General features: G+C 38.6%; 1 protein-coding gene across 4 annotated transcripts in view; it reads left to right on the top strand.

Annotated features, from left to right (window-relative positions):
- Nucleotides 1-23,505, top strand: part of FRYL (FRY like transcription coactivator) — a 261,657-nt gene that overhangs the window by 65,198 nt on the left and 172,954 nt on the right. For 3 of the 4 annotated variants that reach the window (XM_032334261.1, XM_032334263.1, XM_032334262.1), the window contains one exon: nt 1,872-2,006. The exons of the other annotated variant lie outside the window; for it this stretch is intronic. The gene's annotated coding sequence lies outside the window, so the exon portion shown is untranslated. The remainder of the gene's footprint in view (nt 1-1,871; nt 2,007-23,505) is intronic. 4 annotated transcript variants of the gene reach the window in all.

Here is a 23,505-nt window from a genome sequence, read left to right as displayed (position 1 = left end):
GAAATGACACAGTGCTCTGACAATATGGTTACAAGAAGAGAAAACACATTTTTATAAAAAGCATGGCATTAGCTTTTGCTGTGTCTGAACAAGAAATTCAAAACAGAAGCACAATGAGAGACCTGGGCATCCTGGTACAAATCGGTCCTCTTTGAAGTTATAGTATTCCTAAAACTGCTTTGTACTCTAGGAGTAATTGGTTTTGTGATTTGTCCTAGAAGAGGAAGTGAAAGTTTAAATTTCATTAAATACAGACTATTCTGTGACTGTACTACCCAATATAGACAGGAAAGATGGGCTGTTTGTCATATAAGCTTTATTTGCTTTGAGGGAGAAATGATTCCATGACCTAAGATGATAAAACAGTATCAAGAATTATGGTAGAATTGCGGATATCGTTTTGTTTACAGATTCAGAAATAACTTGGTGGGGCAGTCAAAATATTCATATTTATAAGTTCTTTGGCTTCGAAGGTTTGGTTTTAATCATGATTTAATCAGTTATGCCTGTCAGCAAATAGAATATCATATTTTTCTAACTTGGCTAAGGGAATTTTAAATTAAGGTTAAGTTCAAAATTAATATTTCAGAGAGTAGTTAGTCCTTTCTCTTGGGTTGGAGATTAAATTCATTAAACAGAAAAAAAGTAGTAAAAAACCGGTTATGATTTCAAATGAAGTTAATTTGAATATTCAATGCCAGTTTTAAAATGTGGCCTATTTAGCTATTGAAAAATGCCAAGACTTTCAGTGGTATTAAAAACATGGAATATGTACAATTACCTGAGTTCTTATGTATAGTAAAAAGATAACTCTCTGTATTCATTGGTTTTATTCTTAGTAACTATCCAGTTGTTTTATTTATTTATTTATTAAAGATTTTATTTATTTATTTGACAGACAGAGATCACAAGTAGGCAGAGAGGCAGGGAGAGAGAGAGGGGGAAGCAGGCTCCCCGCCCAGCAGAGAGCCTGATGCGGGGCTCGATTCCAGGACCCTGGGATCATGACCTGAGCCGAAGGCAGAGGCTTTAATCCCCTGAGCCACCCAGGCGCCCCCATCCAGTTGTTTTAGATGTGGTATAATAACTTATAACCCCTAACTCCATCAGTTAATATAATAGGACTTCAAAAAATATGTATCCCATAACTTTTCTGTAAATGAAGTAAATACTAGGCCTCATGGGTATATCAACTACTTTGCAAATCTGTTTATTCTATTGTATAATGAAGGTATTGACATGTTAGTTCAAGCATTGGCTAGTAAAAGCATTACTTGTCCCTGTGAAGAAAAGAAAGGAAGAGGGGAAACTGTAGATTAAAACGGATTTAAGAGACCTAGTAACAATTGCCTTATGGATTTTGTTTAGATCTGGATTAGAACGAACTTAAAAAAAATACTCTGATACAGTTGGGGAAATTTGAGCACTGATTGGTATTTGATGTTATAAATTATAATTAGTTAATTGTAGATATTATCATAATTGGCTTATGTTTAAAAAGTAAATTTGTATCTTAAAGAGATAAAGAATTATCTACAGATGCAGTGGTACCATGTCAGGAATTTGCTTCAGGATAATCCAGATTGGTGGGCTAAGGGGTTGAGGGGTGGGTGGAGGTATCAATGAAATATGGTTTGCTAGGAGTTCATAACGGTGGGGGTCATTATACTATTCTCAATAATTTTGAATTGGTTTGAGTTTTTTCGTAATAACAGATTTAGAAAAAATACAGTGCAGCAGTATTAAAGATGACTGACAGCACTCAGTGACTCTCCCTTATCATCTGTTCAGAAGGAAAGACGGCTGTAAGCACCACAAACGTACTTAGAAATGTATCTTATGTGTAAATCTTATATTTTGTTTCCCTTTAGAGCTGAAGCCATTTATTTGAATCTTGGATGATTAACACCTAAATGCTTAACTCTCAGAACTGCTCAAGAGTCCCACCACAGTCAGGATTAGATGATTCAAGTTACCACCGAGAAATTACTGTCTTGAGTTCTCCGGTAAGATGATAATAAATATTCTAAAGACTGAATAATGACTGTGCAGTCTAAAAAGATTTTTAAATGCTGGATGTGAGTGACTGACTTCTAGTATAATTTTTTAATCCTGACTCCTGTACCAGGAGTTGGAAGCTGTGATCATCAACCCAAGATCTTAGAAATATCAACAAGCAACGAGACTTCATGGCCTTTCCTCATAGATTTAGCTAGTGATGGGCACAGTCTTGTCACTGGAATGTCCCTGAAATGCTGTGCTTTCCCCATACTGTATGTCTCAGGGTGGGTCCTTCCAAAGCTGATGTTGAAAAAGTCTGGCTTCCAGGATGTTCGTTAGGGATCAACACCTGCCAAGAGGGGAGGTTAGGAAGCAGATTAGGCAGAGGAAATCAAACCACAATGCTGGTTTAACAAAGCCTTGGCCAAGCCCACAGGAAGAACTGTAGTTGTGAGAGTTTCTTTCCCTTCCTAAATAAATCGTAAGCTCCTTGGGAGCAGAGACATATTTTCAGTGCCCTTGTACATTGCACAGGCCATTGTAGAAGGCGCTCAGCAAACATCTGTGGAAAGAGAAATCTGAGAAAAATCTTGTGACTTCTTCTGTAACACCTAATCCTTGCCTTTTCCTTCGCCAGTTGAAAGTGCAGTTGAGAAAGTGGGGTTCATAGAGACACAGGCGGTTATCTTGTATATCATGAACAAAGAAAGGAACTTGCCCTCCATTATCAGCCTGTGTTATAAACCACTGTTTCTGGGCTCCATAAGATAAGGGAGACCTATAACGGGACCTCAAGAGAACCACAAACCGAAGTTGGAAAGAATATGTGATCCTATCTACTGAGAAGTAGAGGGAAAGACCCCGGAAGACACAGCAGTGCTTCTCAGCTCTTCAGACGTACTGATTACGGTTCTAACCAGTTGTTTTTTTCTGTGTGTGGGGAATAGGATGTTCAGATAGGAGTTTTTATCCTTTCATGCTCAGGGGTTAAGAGAGCATCCATTTCTTAGGAGCATTTTTTGAAAGGCAACATTGTTTTCTAGTAAGTATGGTCCTGCTTTAGGGTAAGAAATTTAAGTCTTTCATTTGATTTCCTTGTTTATCCTTCATTTTTACTATAGGATTCCCGGACACAGGATACGTATTAATAAATCCTCTTAATTTTCCCTGAACCTTAATAATATATTGCTGCTTTACATGTAGAGGACCTTCAATTAATATCTTTTAAATGAATGAAAGAAAAAATAGTTGACTTCACAATGTGGTAGAATAATGATTAAAACTCAGCAATTTAGAACCAAAAGTTCTGAATTTTTCTTTTTTTTAAAGATTTTTGTTTCTTTTTAGATTTTTTCTTTTTAGATTTTTATTTTTTATTTATTTTTAAAATATTTTTATCTATTTACTTGACAGACAGAGATCACAAGTAGGCAGAGAGGCAGGCAGAGAGACGAGGAAGCAGGCTCCCTGCCAAGCAAAGAGCCCGATGTGGGACTCTATCCCAGGACCCCGGGACCACGACCTGAGCCGAAGGCAGAGGCTTTAACCCACTGAGCTCCCCAGGTGCCCCTCTTTTTAGATTTTTTAAAGATTTTTCTTTTAAGATTTTATTTATTTGCGATAGAACGAGAGAGAGAGCGAAAGAGCATACAAGCAGGGGAAGTGGCAGAGGGGGAGGGAGAAGCAAGCTCTCTGCTGGGCAGGGGGCCCCATCTGGGGTTCGATCCTAGGGCCCAGAGATCATAGACAGACGCTTAACCGACTGAGCCAGTCAGGCACCCCTTCATATTGCAATTTTTCCTGATAGCTATATAAACTTTTATGCTTCATCTTTTAAAATAATGTAAATTATTTTCTTTGTTTGAGTATTAGAATGAGATTGTGCTCACTCACTGAGTGAATCAGATTTTTAAAAATTATTATTAAAATGTATATCCTTCAAAGTTATAAATTTGGTTACATAGGGAGTTTCTGTCTTACGTGATCCTTCTATTTATTTACTTCTTGCTCACTTGGTACCCCCACCAGAGGGCAGGCAAAGAAAAGGAGAAAAGGAGGTACTAATTTCAGTTCTCAAAGTCTCATGTAGGCACACTTCATTGACATATTTTGTCCGGCTTCTGGACTACAGTAAGGCGGTAGGATCAGCTGCTTTTGTTATTTCAAAATATTTAGTAGAATGCTCAGTTATTTGGAATTAAATTATGTAAGGTTGATTACTGGATTTATAGAACTAAATATTTATACTTTAAATTCTTCAATTTTGCATTCTTTAGACCGTATATTTTTAAATTATCAATCCTTTTTGATAATTCACGCCAAAGTTTTCATTGGTACCATCGATAATCACCATTGACTGCAGTGAGTTCTTTTTGTGTTTAAAAGTACCTTGGAAGGTTCACAATACAGTATAAAGTTTTAAATTACTGCTTTTAATCTCCCATAAAACTTGATGTTTCTGAGGTCTCAGTTTTCAGAATGATAAGAATTATCTTTTGAATACAAGTTACTGTTTTGCACTTCAGTTGTAAGTTTCTTTAAAAGTAAGACATGCCAAAAAAAAAAAAAAAAAAAGTAAGACACGCCCCAAAGTAAAGTAAATTTGTCTTAACATTATCCCAGCTTAGATTTTCAAAGTCTAAATGTTAAACCAAGCAGATGCTAGGCGTTTTATAGTCTCCATATTGCTGTTAACACCCATTGTACACGTACGTGTATGGCTGTGTATGAACGAAGTGCGGTTTCATGGGCTAGAGCTGTTTGGTTTGTTATCAGTGTGAACAGCAAATGTCTTAAAAATCAGCTTTGGAACAGCTGGTGGTTGACCTGCTGGCGTTCGGCACCACCTAAGTTCACGTGACGTTTCTTTGCTCTTTGACACAAATAGTGTAACTGACCTTCTCATCAGGAAGTTGGTGCAAACATCTTTCCATGTGCTTGTGGGTCTAGTAATACAGAAGAACCTTAAAATGGATTTTTTAAAGAGAGTCGTTCCTCCCATTCTTCCGGGAGATGTGGTTTTGGATACTAGAGATAGTTTTCCGGAAAGCTCTCCAAGATTACTTAAGATGAGACGTCTTAGTTGGCTTTCATCAGAGAAGATCATAGATGAGAAAGATGGAATCCATTTCTGCCACAGTAATTATGACAGACACCCACATCAGCAACTGGGTAAAGTAAAGATGCATTCTTTTCAATTCTTTAAAATATTTTAGGAAAGTAAAATTATTTTTACAAGGATGAAGTCTAGTGAGCATACATCTTTATTTTGAAAATCAAGTATAAATAGTAAAAATGTTTAATATAGTAGAGGTGTATTTGATCTAAATTTTTTTTAGTATCAAAATTGTTGTTTTGAGTTTAGATGGAGAAATATTGATGCCATAAATCAAGATTAAAGCCATTAGTAAAAGAAAAAGTTTGGTGATCTCTGGAAAATATTTTGATGAACGAGTGTTATACTTACTGAAAAAATGTTATTGGTACAACCTATGATATATATAAGTGAAAATTAAGATACGAGTTTTTTTTATTTTTTTATAAAGATTTTATTTATTTATCAGAGAGAGAGGGGGAGAGAGCGAGCACAGGCAGACAGAATGGCAGACAGAGGCAGAGGGAGAAGCAGGCTCCCTGCCGAGCAAGGAGCCTTATTCGGGACTCGATCCCAGGACGGTGGGGGTCATGACCCGAGCCGAAGGCAGCTGCTCAACCAACTGAGCCACCCAGGCGTCCCAAGATACGAGTTTTATCTATCATTATAGAATCCACTTAAATTTTGTTTAAAAATATATCCCATCCCATTCTTTTGTTCTGAAGATAAATAATTGGGGTAAAATATCAATAAAGTCACATCTTTGAATATAATTATTAATTTGTTTCAATGTGCCTTTGTTTCCTATAGTCTTGCAAAATTGAATATAACACCTTTTAAAGTCTGAGAGGATGACAGTTATTATGTATTAGGAGAAAAATCAGTTTTGCATATAGTAACTAGAAAATATTAAAAGACAGGAAAATCATTTAGGAAGAAGATGAAAAAATGCTTTAAGTTTTTACATTTTTGACTTAAACATCTCAAAATGTTAAAATGTTCTGTGTTAAGTATGAGCTTTGTAATCTTAGGGAATAAATATGGGCTCATATAAATTAATGTAATATTTAGTAGAAAGAGGAGAGTTCCTGTAAACCCTCTGCAAGTGTGATACATATTTTTATAGTTGTTTTCTGTGCATATTTTAATATGTGCATACACATTTTTACTTATAGAATTTAATAATGAGATTTACTCTCCCAACTATTCTTATACTTGCTTTTTCATTTAATACGGCATAAATATGTCTCACTTAAAATGCTCTCCATTGTGTGGCTATAATAATATATTCAATCAGTGTCTTATTGATGAACATTTAGGATGATTTTAATTTTTAGTTATTAAAAAAAGTTATGTAGTAAATATCCCTTGGTGTATCACTTTATACTTTTGTGTGATTACTTCTCAGTAGAAATTTCTATCTGCATTTTTTAAAGATTTTATTTATTTATTTATTTGACAGAGAGAGAGAGAGAGATTTCTCAAGTAGGCAGAGAGGCAGGCAGAGAGAGAGGAGGAAGCAGGCTTATCCCCCGAAGAGAGAGCCCAGTGCGGGGCTCGATCCCATGACCCTGTGATCATGATCTGAGCTGAAGGCAGAGTCTTAACCCACTGAGCCACCCAGACACCCCTCTATCTGTATTTTAAGTTTTTACAGACAATGCCAAGTAACCTTTCAAAAATTTCTTCATGTAAGCTCCCCGGGGCAGGGCGTTTCCCTATTTCTTTTTTGTATTCTCCCTAACACTATCTCTTGTCAGTTTAAAACATAGGGTGATATTTCTGAGAATCCATATATTTTGTTTTAAAAATATCCAATTTTAAAAGAAAGGAGGAGGAGCTTTTAAGGTTTAAGAAGAAATATATGTTGGCATTTACAGTGTACTGGTAAGAAGTCATTTTTCATGCTCTTCACTTAATTGGGTGGATGAAGTGAAGGCAAGGCCACTGATGGGTTAGTGTGTCTTAATTAAAATTAAAAATCTGTGAGTTGTTCAGCCCCTAGTTCTGTGTTCAATAGTGTATGCGTATGTGAAACATACTAATATATTTATATGTGTAGTTATTTAAGTTATTAGAAATTTACCTTTCCTTCAAGTTTTCCTCTTGAACCATTTGATTTTCTTTACTGTGCCATGAACAGTATGGTTAGACTTGATGCTGAAATGGAATGTGCCATGCCCATTAGTTTAATATGACTCTTTTTTTAGTTTAAAGACTGTCTTACACATTTTTGAACAAAGCATGCATATTATGAAGTGTGATCATTAGAGGCGACTAGGCAGCTCAGTTGGTTAAACGTCTGAGTCTTGATGTCGGCTCGGGTCATGATCTCAGTGACCAGAGATCAGGCCCTACATCGGGCTCTGTGCTGAGCATGGAGCCTGCTTGAGATTCTCTTTCCCTCTCCCTCGGCCCCTCCCCACCACTTGTGCGTGATGCTCTCACTCTCAAAAAAAAAAAAAAAGTTGTAACAGATGTGTAATTTATGTGAATTTGAAAATAAACACTCAAATTAATGATTAAGAATTTTCTGTAGTATCTTTTTTTTTAAAAAGATTTTATTTATTTATTTGACAGAGATCACAAGTAGGCAGAGAGGCAGGCAGAGAGAGAGGGGGAAGCAGGCTCCCCGCTGAGCAGAGAGCCCGATGTGGGGTTCGATCCTAGGACCCTGAGATCATGACCTGAGCCGAAGGCAGAGGCTTAACCCACTGAGCCACCCAGGTGCCCCTCTGTAGTATCTTTTTACTAATCACGGTCAAAGCAAAGCAGAATCATAGAGTACTGAAGAATCTATTGTCTGAAAATTCAGAGGCTGCAAGTTCTTTGCAGAACTCTTGCTTGGTTTTTGTCTTCAAGAATAAAATTCAGCTTCATGGAGTGACTTGAAATTAATTGACAGGACTTCTTTGGCAATTTCTGCACAGGGACTTGGTCTTAAAATGTTTGGTTCTTGAATTTAAATTTACTGATCAGTTCCTTTTCTTGCATCTCAAGATTTAATAATAAATTTATATCGTACATAAGAATAAGACACACATGCTGGCGATTCGCAGACCTGTACCCCTGGGGCTAATGATACATTATATGTTAATAAAAAAATAAAAATAAAAGAATAAGACACACATGATTCACAGCAGTGTGCAAATAGGTTGCTTGGAACTCAGCTTGAGTGAATTTTATTTCCTGTTTACTGGTGGTTCTGGGATAGAGATAATACAGTAGTTTAGCCAGAAGTCATGCAAATATGACTGTTCTGCAAATATGACTGGGTACATAGTTCTTCTAAAGGGTGTTACAGTTTTGTTCGTGCAGTGAAAGGAGAAATCAAGACTATGAAAAGATTTCGTATCACTAATGCCAAGAACAAACTATGCTTTTACAGAGAAATTAGTGTGACATCTCATAGCTTTGTACTTGGATCAGTTGCCAAATTGTTTACTTGCTAATTCAAAGTGGAAGGTGTGATTTCTAAGGAATGTTAGACAAGGTTGTAATATGGATAGATAACACTATACTTTGTGAGAGAAACAATTGAGAATAAGCTAGTCTGCAATATACAGAAATTTACTTGCTACTTGTAACTCCAGAAGTGTTCATAGATGCATAGGGTTTCCTTAACAAAAATATGTGTAGAATTTTGAGGTATTTCCAGGATTGACATTTTGAACATTTTTCTTTGCTTTTGATCAACTTTTTCATTTTCCCTCCTAAATATTAAGTTAATCTAATATTTTAAGAATTTTGTAGAAATTCTCAAACAACTCACTGGATTTGCCGGAAATCCTTTGTTTCTCTGTAAAACATCTAAACAGAGGCCTGTGGTACCCTGCACACTGTCCAAAGCCTTTCCCACCATTTTTGCACCCAACAGGTTAAGTTGTGTGGGCTTACCAAGAGTTGGCTGTGTTTTAAGCTAAACCTGTTTATGCCAATTATGCTTGTAATTGTGATCCTGTAACTTAATTAGGTATTACGTAATTCAGTGAAGTATGAGACTGAAAAGAAGGGGTTGTTTTGGTATAAACAAGGTTGACTGGTTGGGTGAGACTCCATGAACATCAATTCCTGAAAAAAATAAATTGCGTTTGAATTACAGGTTGGTCAGAGAAGTGTATAAGATTGGAAGCGTTTTTTCCTCAGATACTTTCAACTTCCCTTTCCACTTTGAAGAAATTGAAATTGGAAATCCTAGGCAATGTATATGGGTTGGACTTTAGGCAAGGCAGACAGTGCTGTGATCAGCAAATTCATCTTAAGGACCTGGCACTATATCAAATGCTAGAGAATAAATTATGGATTTTATATTTCAAGTTAAAATAAAACTTTTATTGGACCTATTGATCTTTGTTTCCCCTGAATCCAGCTTTAATGGAGCTTTTTGATTAGATGATTAGCTAACAGTTATAATTTATAGTAAAGGAACTGTGCTGTATATAGTTCTATAAAGTTGCGATTTTGTTAAAGAAGTGAATCCTTTCTGTCCCAACTTCTTTGATGAAAAAGGAATTAAGTTGTTCATGGTATGTAATCTTACTCATAACATGCTTAACTAGCCATATATTTTTGGTGTAGAGTCCTAATCATGTGATCAAAGACTGATTTCGCTGATATATATTGGTAGAATTGGCATAAATGATATCTATCTTCAGGCATAAAAGTTGGTGGGGAGAAGATGCCCTTCACTGATTCAGAATATACCACAGTGTTGTCCAACCACTGAAGAACAGTGACTATTAGGCATGGTCATGAGTCAGATCCTATGAATAAGACAGTGTGTTTCCCCCGGCTTCTGTTGTGACACATGCAAAGCTCTTCCATCTCCAGGACTGGGTTATTTTTATTCTGATGGAATCAACCTTTATTTTGTTGTTGTTCATTCTGTTTGGAGGCAAGAATAAGTGAGTGTAAATACGTTGTAAGATTGATTTTATAATTCACCAGGAACAGAGATGATTGAACGGAACTGAGTATATATCACTGTTAAGGATGGAAGAAACTTTTGAGCACCTTCTATATTCTGGGCACTGTTTTCTTGTTTTGTTTTACCAATAGCTTAATTTTGTGTACCTATTCACTATATACCGCAAGTAGAAAGGAAGTTGAACATAAACTCTACCTACTGGTGTGTTCCAGGATATGGCACATGATAGTTGCTCAATAAATGACTGGTTGAATGAGAAAATGTTCTCTTAAGTCCTCCTGCAAACCTTGTGAGATAGGTTGTTATACAAAGTTTTAGAACTTCAGAGAGGCTTAAGCGAATTATTTGAGGATTTTTAGTTCCTAAGTTGTAGCCCTTGCTTTTTTTCCCCCCCCTTAAAGATTTATTTATTTATTTATTTATTTGACAGGCAGAGGTTACAAGTAGGCAGAGAGGCAGGCAGAAAGAGGAGGAAGCAGGCTCCCTGCTGAGCAGAGATCCGATGCGGGGCTCAGTGTCAGGACCCGGGGATCATGACCTGAGCTGAAGACAGAGGCTTAACCCACTGAGCCACCCAGGTGCCTCAGCCCTTGCTTTAAAGTCAAGCATTTGTTCCTTGTACTCCATCTCGCTGCAGTGTTTGAGGTTTTCAAATCTTTATTTATAAAGTATTATTTTTTATTTAGTTATTTTTTAAAGATTTTATTTATTTGACAGACAGAGATCACAAGTAGGCAGAGGAGACAGGCAGAGAGAGGGGGGAGCAGGCTTCCTGCTGAGCAGAGAGTCAAAGGTGGGGCTCCATCCCAAGGACCCTGGGATCATGACCTGAGCTGAAGGCAGACGCTTTAACCCACTGAGCCACCCAGGCGCCCTTAAACTATTTATTTTTTAAAAGAGGGAGGGCATCTGTCAAGTTTAATTTTGCCAGTAAAGTGCCTATCTTTTTTTCCCCGTGATTTCATTTTAATTAAGAGCTATATTTCAATAGGAAAACACTTTAATTTCAATATAAAGCATTACTGTTTGAGGCCCCGTGTTTCACTTTAATGAGCAGTTGATAATTATTTTTATAACATTCTGGTTACATAAGCTGATGAAGTGAAGAGCCGTTTCACGTGACATTTACAAAAGCAGTTAAGAGGCATGCATTGGGATGTCATTCCATTTCATTACAAAGCATTAATGACTCCATGGGATGGAAAGTAAACTTTTAAATGGTACACTGGTATACCTCTCTTGAAGTACTCAGCACGGCTCACTAGCAGGGACAAAGCAGAATGTAGCATTTAGTATAAAATTCCAAATGCCTCTTGTTTGAGTTTTATTTATTTATCTTTTTTTTTTTTTAAGATTTTATTTATTTGTCGGAGAGAGCACAAGCCAGGGCGAGGGGTGGAGAGCAGTAGGCAGAGGGAAAGCAGGCTCCCCGATGAGCAGGGAGCCTGATGCAGGGCTCGGTCCCAGGACCCTGGGATCATGACCTGAGCCGAAAGCAGATGCTTCATGAACTGAGCCACCAGGCACCCTTCTTGGCTGACTTTTGAAGGCTGCTATCTATATATGGCTAGTAAAGAAAAGGGGGTGCTCTTATCAACTGGATTTCCTTAATAAGGGATCTTTCCAGTTTTGTTTTTGCAGAACTGATCTCAGTGGTCAGGTTTTGTATCTCCAGAACAGCTCAGTTTTGTCTGATACAACCTATATTGGCTAGAGGACTAGCGTGGCAGGTCAATCTCTTGTTAGAAGGGAATGAGATGGGTAAAGAGCCATTGAAGTCTTCCTTAGAGACTGGACCATTAGTAGAGAGTTTAGAGGAGATCCTGGGGAACAAGGAGATGAGGTTTTCTTCTGGCACTTCTGCCTGTAGACAGAACAGACCTAAGGAGATGGAGACTCGTTTGGAATTCAAATGTGATGAAAAGGATGGTGGGCAAGGCAATGTCTGGGAGGATCTGAGCTCCAAATGCTAATCCGTCTGCTCCGGGATTTCTGGCCTGACCCACATGATAACTTGCTGTAAATATGTGAAGGAGCTCAGGAGTTTTTCTTGCTTATACAAGTGGGATTTGAAAGCATGGGGGCTTTCATAGTGTCATGAAATCAAGCAGCATCCCTGACTTCAGAAGAGTCAGGGAGCACTTCCCAGGCTGTAATTATCGGAGGACATAGAAGCCTTATTGGGTGTTCTGTTCGCGCCTTTTCCATCTCTTCGAGAATTCCCGTGGCGGAGCTATTGGGAAGACCCCCAGCAGCGATAGCAAAGGGGCGGTGGGGTACCATGAAAGGAGCAGAGTGGGCTTTGATCCAGATGGAGCTGAGCTGGCGCGGTGACCGGCTGCGTGTCCTTGAACAAGTTACTTCATTTCTCTTGGCCAGTTAACCTCCCCTCTCAGTCTGAATGATAGCTTCTTTTGTAGCTTTGTTTTTGAGATGATAAAAAATGGCAGCAGAATCGACACATGGTTGAATACACGGTGGCTTTTGTTACTTACGAAAAGTTTCGGAGTTTTGACCTGGAGGTAGATGAATCGTGTCTAACTAGCATTTACGCCTGGATCACTGCATACTGGGAAACACTCTAGGAATTTGGATCCAAGTCTTTTACTGTGCCTAATTCCAAAGCTTTAGCCTGTGATTTACGGCGACAAGACAGTTCACAGGAGCTGGAACGGCTGCACTTTTTCTTGTGCTCCCTTTGTCCACAGCGTGTGCTCCGCCAGATAACCACCGCCAAGTGATTGCACGATGCAGATACAGAGGTTTTTGGAAGTCAGCGCAGCAATGTGACCTTGTACTTCCTTGTGGTTGGGTGGTATTTCTTTAAAAATTTATTTATTTATTTTTAAAGATTTTATTTATTTATTTGTCAGAGAGAGAGCACGCACAAGCAGGGGGAATAGCAGAGGGAGAGGGAGAATCAGGCTCCCTGCTGAGCAGGGAGTCCAACGAGGGCCTTAGTCCCGTCCTGAGATCAGGACCTGAGCCGAGGGCAGATGATTAACTGACTGAGCCATCCACGTGGCCCTCTCTGGGTTGTTTTTGTTTGTTTGTTTGTTTTTTAAAGATTTTATTTATTTGTCAGAGAAAGAGAGAGAAAGAGAGCCCAAGCAGAGGGAGCCCCAGAGGGAGAGGGAAAAGTCCCATGTGGGTGGGACTCAGTGAGCTGAAGGCAGACGCTTAACTGACTGAGCCACCCAGGTGCCCCTCTCTTGGTTGTTGTTAAAGTGAGCCTAACACTTCATAAGAAAGATCATTTTAGACCGTCTCCTCAAGTGACTTGGATGTTTATTTTTTTTTAAGTTGGCATAGTTAGGTATGGCTTCGGTTAGGGTCAGAGTTTTACTTCCTTGGCCTTTAGAAAGGACTTGCAAGAGACTTAACTGAAGTAAAGATGCATCTGTCTCACTTTTTTTTTTTTTTTTAAGATTTTATTTGTTTATTTGACAGAGAGAGAGATCACAAGTATGCAGAGAGACAGACAGAGGTCCTGATCTCAGGACAGGACTGAGGCCCACATTGGACTCCCCCCCCCCCCCGCCCCGCCCCACACCCCCATCTCTGGCTGAGCAGAGAGCCCGATGTGGGACTCAATCCCAGGACCCTGGGATCGTGACCTGAGCTGAAGGCAGAGGCTTGACCCACTGAGCCACCCAGGCACCCCTCTGTCTCACTTTTTAAGGGGCCTGGAATAGCCTCCCCTCTCTCCCCATTTACTGGGCTGTTTCCTAATCACAGAATTGATACGGACCTTGTATGTACTGGTACAATGATAGAAATATTAAATATTGTTAAAATATTACAATTCCTCCTCTCAGTTGAAGGTATTATATCTAGGATAAAATAGTTAAAACAGAGTAGAGAAGAAAAATATATAACTGGAGCACCTGGGTGGCTCAGTGGGCTAAGCCTCTGTCTTCGGCTCAGGTCATGATTTCAGGTCCTGGGATCAAGCCCTACATCGGGGCTCCCTGCTCAGCGGGGAGCCTGCTTCCCCCTCTCTCTCTGCCTACTTGTGATCTCTCTCTCTGTCAAGTGAATAAATAAAATCTTTAAAAGAAAAATATAAACTAAATACGGTCGCCTGAGTGGCTCAATCGGTTGGGCTCAGTCGGTTGACCTGCCTTCAGCTCAGGTCAGGATCCCAGGGTTCTGGGATCGAGCCCTGTATAGGGCTCTCTGCTCAGCAGGAAGCCTGCTTCTCCCTCTCCTGCTCCCCCTGCGTGTGCTGTCTGTCAAATAGATAAAATCTTTAAAAAATAGAAAGAAAAATATATAACTAAATAAATACTAGAGGAAATTTGCTGAAATAATAGAGGCATAGAAAGGTGAATGAGATGATACATAATAATCTCTATCAGAAGACATTAAGGAAACAGTGAAGGTGAGGTTAAAAACAAAGGCAGTAAAAGTAGATACAGATGACTAAAGTTGAATGTAAGTTTAAAATGTAACTAAAGGAATATACAAGAAAAGTTAAACAAAAAATAGTGTGCTGTAAAAGGAGTTCAGGAAACAGCAAACAGGCCAAGGGTTAACTCCACCCACATACAAGCAGGGAGCCTTTGGATTGAGACAGCCTCGGCTCGGCTTCCAGTCCTGTCCACCCCCGGGAGCTGGGAGGGGGCGGGGTGGGCATAGGACAGGATGATGGGGGGTGGTGGCGAGACACACCTCTGCATCTGTGTCCTTTTCCTTGGTTTCCAATCTTTTCCTCACCCTCAGCCTCAGTTAATTTTTCTTTGTGACAGGACTAACTCCTAGTCCATGAGCTTCTGTTACTCCATTTAAGGTAAAAGTATTGTTTCTTTTCAGCCGATGGTGAGTTTTTTTGTGATCAGAGTTGATCTTACTTCTGTGGGGAGCCCCAGCACTTAGCCTGATGTCAGGTGCTTAGGAAACAGTTAGTAAACGTTGGCTGGGTTTTTGAGGCCTTTCTCCTTTGGTTCTTGTCCTCTGTGTCCCAGAGCAAGTTTTTACTTGTTCCTGAGAGCTGCTGTCAATTGCCATAATTAGGCCCCTGGCTTTTTCTTCAAAGTCGTCTAGTACATTGCTCAGTAGGCCTTGGTTGCTGAGGCAGAACTAACCTTCCAGTCGCTTCACAACAAAAACAAACAAACCAAAGACCCCAAACAAAATCCTCAAAGCGTGCAGACAGTGATCTAGAACATAGGTCAGCAAACCTTCTTGACTTCCTGGAGCGAAGGGGCCAGATGATATGCAGACAATGGGCGGGGTTGTGTTCCAGTAAAACTCTGTACAACCACGGCCCATGAAGCAGATCTGGCCTATGGGCTGAAGTGTTCAAAACCCTAAACTAGATACGGAAAGGAGTCTTGATGAGGTCAGAGGGCTCCCTGCGGGTAACTTACTTGGGAAGCAGAGAACACAAGGGATCCTTTGGAAGAAGGCATCTAGCATTATACTTACTTGTATTTTCTACAGCCCCTGAATAGTGCTTTATCCTTAGCAGGTGTTCAGTAAATATTTGTTGATTGAGTTCGGGATTCTGCTCTGTTGCTTGTGTTCCCTGGCCTTCGGTTGTCTTGTCTAAAACTTAATGGATTATGTTATGTGATCTTTAAAGTCTCTCCAGTTAGGAAAAAAAAATCTGTGACTCACCGACTGTTTGTGGAAGGCCAGATGGTTTATTCTTTAAAAACAATAATTGTTGGCTTTATTACATTTCCTGTATGCCCTAAGTGCCCTCCTGAGTTCTGGAATGGTCGCTTTTATCAGTTGGTTTATAGTCTTTCCACACTGGAACTCCCCGTCCATGAAACTCTTCTCTCTCACTCTATCCAACCACATATATGAACAGAATACACACTCTGTCTGTTTTAATCATCAAATTTATTAAACCTACTCATTTTTCTTTGTTATTTAAAAGAATAAAGTAGCTATAAAGGTAAGTAGATAATCTCAGGTGATTCTTTGTAGAAAGACGGCAATTAAGATGAGGATCAGTCTTGTGGCTTAGAATTATATTTTTCTAAATTTTGTATCAGCAAAGTGAACATTGCATCATTTGATTTATTCCTTAAAATTGTTAAAGAGGAACAATCCAAAATTAACTTACTTATTACAGATATAAATTATAGTCACCTTAACTAAATTCTAACTTCTTTTTCTTAGATTTTTTAAAGAAGATTTTGTTTACTTATTTATTTTTTTGTCAGAGAAAGGGAGAGAGAGAGAGCACACAAGCAGGCAGAGAGGCAGGCAGAGGCAGAGAGAGAAGCAGGCTCCCTGCTGAGCAAGGAGCCCCAGGCATGACTCGATCCTTAGACCCTGGGATCATGACCTGAGCCAAAGGCAGGGGCTCAACTGACTGAGCCACGCAGGCGTCACTTTTTCTTAGATTTTTGATAGCTTTTTCTGTTTTTAAAGGATGATTTATGACTAGGTAAGCTGTGTGATGATCTCTTACACTATTCTCAAAAAGTGTAAGCCAGGGGGCGCCTGGGTGGCTCAGTGGGTTAAGCCTCTGCCTTCGGCTCAGGTCATGGTCTCAGGGATCTGGGATTGAGTCCCCCATCGGGCTCTCTGCTCAGCAGGGAACATGCTTCCCCACATCTCTCTGCCTGCCTCTCTGCCTACTTGTGATCTCTCTCTTTCTCTGTCAAATAAATAAGTAAAATCTTAAAAAAAAAAATGTGTAAGCCAGTATATACTTATAGTCTACTTGATAAAGAAACTTAAAAAACAAAACAAAACAAAAACCTCTGAAAAGTTCTTTGTAAGGAATACAGAAAATTTATTTTTTAGGCCTCTGAATTTTTCTAATCTCTATTCCCTTTTTTTTTTTTTTTAAAGTAGGCTCTGCACCCACCACGGAGCCCAATGCGGGGCTTGGACTCACAACCCCGAGATCCAAGATCTGAGCTTAGATCAAAAGTCGGATGCTTTTTTCTTTATTCTTTTTTTTTTTTTTTTTTTAAGGTTTTTATTTATTTATTTGACAGAGAGAGACACAGCGAGAAAGGGAACACAAGCAGGGGCAGGAGGAAAGGGAGAAGTTGGCTTCCCTCTGAGTAGGGCACCCAATGCAGGGCTCGAACCCAGGACCCTGGGATTATGACCCTACCTGAAGGCAGGTGTTTAGCAGCTGAGCCACCCAGGTACCCTAAGAGTCTGATACTTAACCGACTGAGCCACCCAGGTGCCCCTTCCAATCTCTGTTTTTTAAAATGAGTATAGTTGTGTGCTAAAAATGGCTTAAACAAAATAATAGTATATTTTAAAATAAAAATAATAGTATATTTTAAAGTAGCTCTTCTTAAACTTTAATGTGCTTGAGAATGACCTAGGGAACTTATAAAAATGTGGGTTCTGCTTTACTGGGTTTAGAGTCAGGCTTTAAAGAATATTTAGATTATGAAAGCAGGTTTTTCCAAATTCCTTTTCATGCAGTTTATGGTAAGGTGACCTGTGCATAAATATTTTTCTGTGTCATTAATAGGGCCTACTTTTGTGCTCAAAAAAGTCTGGCTTTGGTCATTTTGTGTTCACCCTGTTCATAGCTTATAGAATTTTATCCTTTACCGATAGGATTGGCCAATTATAATGCATATAATAATACCCTTTTCTTTCCAATACATCTGAATAATATATATTGATGATAGTGACAGTATTTTAGTACTAACAATTCTACTTTTTGGGGGGGTAGTGAATATATGTTACATGTATTATAATAAATGTACAAATATGATAACGAGTAGCCTTTTGAATGGAAATTTAAATTTAAATTTTTTATTTTTTATTTTTTTTTTAAGATCTTATTTATTTATTTGACAGAGAGAGATCACAAGGCAGGCAGAGAGAGAGGGGGAAGCAGGCTCCCTGCTGAGCAGAGAGCCCAATGTGGGACTCGATCCCAGGACCCTGAGATCATGACCTGAGCTGAAGGCAGCGGCTTAACCCACTGAGCCACCCAGGCACCCTATTTTTATATTTTAAATTATTTTTTAAAGTTTTATGTATTTCAGGCAATCTCCGTACCCAACACGGGGCTCAGACTCAAGACCTGGAGATCAAGAGTCGCACACTCTTCCAAGTGAGCCAGATAGGCATCCCTAGGAAATTTTAAATCTGGGTTTTTATTAACAGTGTCTTCAAAAAATTTTCAGGCAGTTTTAAACAATTTCTGATGTCCAGGTAAGGATCTCAAGAATTAATTTTAAATCTATTCATAAACATTTTTTTCATTCAAGAAATAATAATATCTTAGCACTGAGCCAAATAATAGCAAGTTGGTATGGTTTGTGAAGGCAAGGAAGAAAGTATGATTACAGGGTCTGGGCGGATTCATTTTAAGCAGAGGAAGCAATTTTTAAAAATATGTGAAATATATAAAAATAACTTAAACCAAAAGCTAGGAACAAGTTGGTCTATTAATAAATGCCCCGTGTTGGGAAGGTAACAGTAATTGTACCTTATCGCATACACAAGTAATATAATTGCTGCATAGGTAACCACTCCCAAAATTATAGAGTGTGGTTACAGATTTTATGCTGCTAATTTATGAATATATTGATGCCTTGGCCCAATCTGTGACATTTGCGTAAAACTTATCTTTATTAGAAATCCTTTTATAGCTATAACTATTAATTCAGAAACTCGATTTACATTTCTAGAATAAGCAGTTATTGTGGATGTAACCTGAAACCTTACTACCCAGAAACAGATGGAATTCTGGTCCATTGCAGGAGCAGTTACCTTCACTCCTGACTTTTATTTTGTCTGTTCATTCATAGTGCTGTATTTGAATTATTGTCTCTCTCGCTCGCTCTTTTTTGTTTCTTGGTTTCGTTTGATTTGGTTTTATTTCTTTTGAGTGGAATCCATTAATTTCTGGTTATTGTTGGCTAGGGAGTACTTGAAAATAATGAATTCATTTTTTCCCCCTCATCAGCAGAGAAGACAGGCAAGAGAGCTTGTGGGGTCTGTCTACTTATCTTCTGTCTCTGTAGCCTCCTTCTTACCTATAGTCCTGACATCTCCTCTGTACTTTTGATCAATGTAGCCCATACTCTTGCTGTGACCTACATCTGGCTTTTCCATGTTCTGTGCACAGTCCACGGACTCACCTAAACCTAGGGTTCACTCTTGACTATTTGAGCTTTATTTTTTTTTCTCCTGTCCTGTTGGTCACCAAATATATCAAGAAGTATCTGGTAGGAAAAACTGGAATCTCTCTTATTCCCATCTCTGTTGCTTTTTTCCTATTTTTTTTTTTTAAGATTTTTATTTCTTCAACAGAGAGAGATCACAAGTAAGTAGAGAGGCAGGCAGAGAGAGCCGGGGAAGCAGGCTGCTTGCTGAGCAGAGAGCCTGATGTGGGGCTCGATCCCAGGACCCTGGGATCATGACCTGAGCTGAAGGCAGAGGCTTTAACCCACTGAGCCACTCAGGTTCCCTATTGCTTTTTTCCTAATTACTGCAAGTATACTATGTATTTTTTTAGTCCTTTTCTTTCCCCTCAGCAACTTATGCTCAGGAGACTTCAGGAGAAACCTCCATTGTGTTCTCCTGAAGCCCATTCCCCACCCAGTCATCAATGGGTCTGTCTCTCCTTGTTTCTGCTCAGAACTCTTCAGTATCCAGCCAATGATTTCAGTTTTTCGTGGAGCCCTCCAGATATTTCAGGGGGTCTTTTCAGATTTTCTCAGGTAAGTGAAAGAAAAAAAGTGGCCATGACACCTACCCTAATCCTTGGTTAGCCAGAGTTACTTTGATTTTTTTTTTTAAAGATTTTCTTTATTTATTTGAGAGAGAGAGAGGGAGAATAAGAGAGAATGAGTGAGAGCATAAGAAGAGGGAGGGCCCAAGGGAGAAGCAGACTCTCCCTGCAAGCAGAGAGCCCGATGTGGGGCTCGATCCCAGGACCCTGGGATCACGACCTGGGCGGAAGGCAGAGGCTTTAATCCACCGAGCCACCCAGGTACCCCGGACTTACTTTGGTTTTAATCTGTTTTTCTTTTTGGGTTTAAGCATAAAGATTCATTCTTTAGGAGGTACATGCCAAACAGATTTGAGAGTTGCTATTGTCCCCTCAGAGTGACCGTCCCCCATCATGCTAACTCAGTAGGGCCTCATCTGGTTTTTTATGTCCGGAGACCCACTTTATTACCTTCATAGCCCTTAGTCACAATTTGTAATTTTATATTTGCATGTTTGTATGTGGGGACTTTCTCCCCTACCCCCAAACTCCTAATCTGTACCATTGTATCCTAGCCTTCCCAAGGGCACACTGATCTGTTTAATTCACTAAATTATCATTTAGCACTTGGCAGGGTGTTTCCAGTGTTTAGACAACTTCTATCTAATATAGTGGGTGACATGGTTGGGCTTAAATGTGTCTTCTTCTTATTTTCTATTTGTCCCATCTGTTTTGTTTTTACCCCTTCTTTTGTTGCCTTCTTTTGGACTAATTGTATATTTTTTAGTTGTAATTCTATTATTGGCTTTTTAAAAATTCTTTTTTTTTTTTAAGCTAGTTGCTCCAGAGTTTACAGAATGAATTTTGGCTTATCACAGTCTACTTTCAAATAATAATAACATTTAATGTATAATGTAAGATCCTAAAATCTTCTATTTCTCTCCACTAGTCTTTGCACTGTTGTAATCGGATTTTTTATTTTTACATGTTATAACCCTGGCAGTATGTTAACCACTTCTGCTTTAAGCCGTCAATTAACTTAAAGAAATTTAAAATGAGAGTTAAAGGGTCTCTTTACCTGCAAATGTACCATTTCTGGCATTCTTCCTCAATTGTGTGAATTCAAGTGTTCATTTCATATGCTCCTGTTTCTGCCTGAAGAACTTTCTTTACCATTTTTTGTATGCAGGTCTGTTTGAGACAGATTCTTTCAGCTTTTTTCTGTGTCAGGAAAGTTTTGCTTATATCTTTACAAGCTATTTTCACTGGATATAGAATTATAGGTCATCCGTTTTAAGCTGTAAGCTTTTCAACGATATCATTATGGGTGAAATGTTACCAACCAGAGAAACACATTAGAGACTCAGTGCCCAGGACAGAGCCTTGTTAGTTTCAGACGAAACATCTGTGTTGGTTTTTATCTTTTTCCTCTGTGTGTAAATTATTTTCTTTGACTTTTTTAGATTTTGTCTTTGTCATTGGTTATTGGCAGTGTGCGGTGTGCCTTGGCATCGGTTTTTGTTGTTGTTTGTTTGTTTTTGTCTTTGTATATGTGTTCTTGCTTGAGGTTTGATGACAGTTTGGAATTTGTGGGTTTGTAGGCTTCCTCAATTTTTGAAAGTTTTTATTTATTTATATTTATTTTATATTATATATATATTATATATTATATATATTGTATTTATTTATATTTATTTATTGAAAGTTTTATTTATTGCTTCTGAGAGTATTTTCTGTTCATTCCTCTCAGATTCCAATTATACATACATTGGACTGTTTGATGTTGCTCCAAAGGTCACTGAGGCTTTGAGCTTTCTTTTTTTTTTAATTTTTTTAATTGTTTTGACATTTGTACTTCAGTTTAGAGCTACTGTTTCCATTTCTCCAAGTTTCCATTTCCCCCAAATCTGATCTTTTGTTGGTCCCATCTAGTGAATTTATTGTTAAGGACAGCATGTATTTTTTTTTTATCTTTCAAAGTTCTATTGGAGTCTGCCTCTTATATCTTTTGTTTTCTCTTTGTGAGTTCATCAGTCTCATATTTTCTCTTCATTGTGTTTATTTTTTCCTTTAAGTCCTTGAGCCTATTTATGATAGCTTCTTAAAGAGCACATATGCTGATTCCATCATTTCAGTCATTTCTAGGTTTCTGTTGACTGATTTTATGGGTCATATTCTCTTAACATCTTGACAGATAATTTAAGAGTGATTTTGAAGATTTTAAATTATAATTTTTTCTTGGATGCTGGACATTGTAAACATGACATTGTTGAGAGCTAGATTTTGTTATATTCTTTTAAAGAGTTGTTCTAGAAGGCTTGCAGATAGCTGAATTCTTTGAGGCCTCTTGGATCCTTTGAAGCCATGTTAAGGAGGGCTTAAAGTAGTCTTTAGCCCATTACATTTCTGAAGTATCTATAGAAAGCCCTGGCTATTCAACTATTATAGTTTCTTAGGCTTTTCTTATTTTTAATTGCCTTGATAATGCTGAGGAGTATTGGTTTGGCAATTTGTACACTCTTCAGTTTAGGTCTGTGTGATTTTTTTTTTTCATAGTTAGACGGAGGTGATGGCTTTTTAGTAGGAAGAACACAGAGGTAAAATGCCATTTTCATCATAATCATATCAAGAGCATGTACTCTTATCACAGATGATGTTAACCTTGATCTCCTGGCTGAGATAGGTTTCTCTAACAATAAAATTACTCTTTTCTCCCTGCTGTCTATATTGTACCTTTGGAAGGAAGCCACCAAGTATATAGCTCACGCTTTTAAGGGTTGAGAGTAAGGCTCCTTTTTCTTGAGAGTGAATTATCTACATAAATTATTTGGAATTCTTCTAAATATGTCTCAGAGGTCCATGAGGCCATTCTCAGAGTTAAGGATCTACTCGAAGGACTCACAGGACACAGCATGTAGTTGTACTCACAGCTATGATTTATTATAACATAAGGGTACTACACAAAATTAGCAAGTAAAAAGGCATGTGGGGCAGAATCCAGGGGAAACCAGGTGCCTGCTTCCAGAATTTCTTCCAGTATCATTAGAGAGGAGGGAGTTGATTTCCCAGCAGTGAGCTGTGACATCCAGGTGACATGTTACCAATCATTCATTAGAGACTCAGTGCCCAGGATTACTATTGGAGCTGGTCACGTAGGCATCCCCTGCATGGCACATCCCCAAGTTTTAGACTCTGAGTGACAGCAGATGTCTAGTGTAAACCATATTGTTCGTACCAACAGTTTAGGCTTAGTGAGCCATGCTTTTTAGTTCTGTGAATGGTGGGGCCCTCTGAAAATCGAAGTTCTTAGATGATAGCTACGAGCCAATCTTATAAGCAGACATTTCAAAGGATAACAGACCTGCTAGGTTAACTCTTTTCTGTACAATGTGAGATTTGTCTCTTCTCTCTTAGTTATTTACTTACTTATTTATTTAATCATTTATTTATATCTGTGTAGACTCATGGATATTTATTTGGGATTCTATTCCAAAACTACATTGTTTATTTTGTTCAAATTGCTACAGCTTTGGCTCTTGGCCGCTGTCTCAGTGGGCTCCCATATCCTCTTGATATACCCACATTATTTTGTGTTTTGAGCCCTTTCCTACTTTCTGACCCTACGAAAGATGTTCTAGGCTTATCATGTGCGTGCTCTGGCTTTAGGAATCTGCCGTTTACCCAGGGAGCCCTGCTCCCTTTTTGTAGTGAAGTTTTAAAATGTTAAATTCATTGTGGAAAGTTTGGAAAATATATAAGAAGTAAGTAGAAAAGTAAGTGCACTAAGAAGCAAGTGTTAATTACGGACATCATTATAGATAA

The sequence above is a fragment of the Mustela erminea genome, chromosome 2, assembly GCF_009829155.1.
Source record: "Mustela erminea isolate mMusErm1 chromosome 2, mMusErm1.Pri, whole genome shotgun sequence".
NCBI lineage: Eukaryota > Metazoa > Chordata > Mammalia > Carnivora > Mustelidae > Mustela > Mustela erminea.
Note: the sequence above shows the minus strand (reverse complement) of the source record. Positions and strands in the feature narration are given on the sequence as shown.